The sequence below is a fragment of the Montipora capricornis genome, chromosome 6 (assembly GCF_036669925.1).
Source record: "Montipora capricornis isolate CH-2021 chromosome 6, ASM3666992v2, whole genome shotgun sequence".
NCBI lineage: Eukaryota > Metazoa > Cnidaria > Anthozoa > Scleractinia > Acroporidae > Montipora > Montipora capricornis.
The window spans coordinates 18864435-18865632 of record NC_090888.1 but is presented as its reverse complement, the minus strand read 5'-3'; the positions used below and the strand labels follow the sequence as shown (position 1 = coordinate 18865632).

At 38.9% G+C, this 1198-nt stretch overlaps 1 protein-coding gene across 5 annotated transcripts in view; it reads right to left on the bottom strand.

The window, feature by feature from the left end:
* Positions 1-981: 981 nt before the first annotated feature.
* Positions 982-1198, bottom strand: part of LOC138051706 (forkhead box protein L2-like) — a 9932-nt gene continuing 9715 nt past the window's right edge. For all 5 annotated transcript variants that reach the window (XM_068897964.1, XM_068897963.1, XM_068897966.1 and 2 more), the window contains exon 2: positions 982-1198. This exon is cut by the window's right edge. The gene's annotated coding sequence lies outside the window, so the exon portion shown is untranslated.

The following is a 1198-nucleotide window of genomic DNA, read 5'->3' as shown; positions in this document are numbered from 1 at the left end:
CTCGCCGATGTCGCCTCAGGATATGTGGTTAATTTGAATACTAGAAGTCCTCGCCGGCGACTTTCACGCTTCGGTTAAGCCCTTACGCGTTTGAAAATTCGTCTCGATTTAACTTTGCCTTTTTTGCCATAAAAATTAAAGCAGTCATGTGGTAATCAGTGCTTTTTCGTGTACCGGAATGTAAATTTGGGGAAAAATTTATAAATGTAGACGTGGAAAGCACGCGAGATTAAACGGAGACACGCGAAATGATTGCACGAGTGTCAACATTTGAAATTAAGTTAACACCGTCAAATCTTGTGTCGGTTTTTGGCGTGAAATACCCTCTCCTTGTCGCCCTGCCGGCTTTCAATCGCTGACTATTTAACAGAAAGTTTTGTTAATAATAAGCGATCGAAAAAACTTAATTTAATGTCAACACGCCGTAAAGTTCAGCGAGAGTTTATATTCTGAATGAAAACAAGACGTTTGAATTATAAGAAACAGCGCCTAGGTTTCTCCCAGTATTTTTGACTGTCCATTGGCATTGTCTGACTTGCAACGAGCCTAGACTCGAACGGAGGCATGACTCACAGCGTTAAAGCAAATAGTGGGAGGATAATAGCTCATATGATTTTAAAATGCTTCGAAGTCACAGCCATAATTTTTTTCTCAGCGTCTGTTACCATGTGCATCCCCTTGTCCATACATCCAAACACACTGCAACCGTAAAATTCCTTTCCCGGCTTTCTCGGAGATGATATTAGTCGAAAGCCGTGACTAATTGTTTGTCCTCAATATCAGCATCACAGCTAGTCGACCGACATCAAAATAAATGATTGTACTCTCGTCAAGAAGGCCAAATATCCTTAACAAAAAGGTAAATCGATTCTGCGACCTTTCCATTGCTTTACTTTCTTTTAATGCCAAGATTTTTGAGGTTTGAAAGCCGAAAGATTTTGTTATCCCTATATTTACTCAAGAAAATCAAAACAGCAGATATCCTGGTCAAGAGTTTATTTGCATTGAGGGCATTAGAAAAGACACTGATATCACCGTCTTTCCAAATAAAAAATTTTCACAAATTGCGATTTGCATTCGTGTGTACTTTCTCGGACGATTGAACAACTGTTCAAGTGAATAACAAATTCTTGTCAGTTTATGGAAATGTTCAAAATCAAAATCAACAAACACCAGACGTTTCTTCGCAAACTTTGAG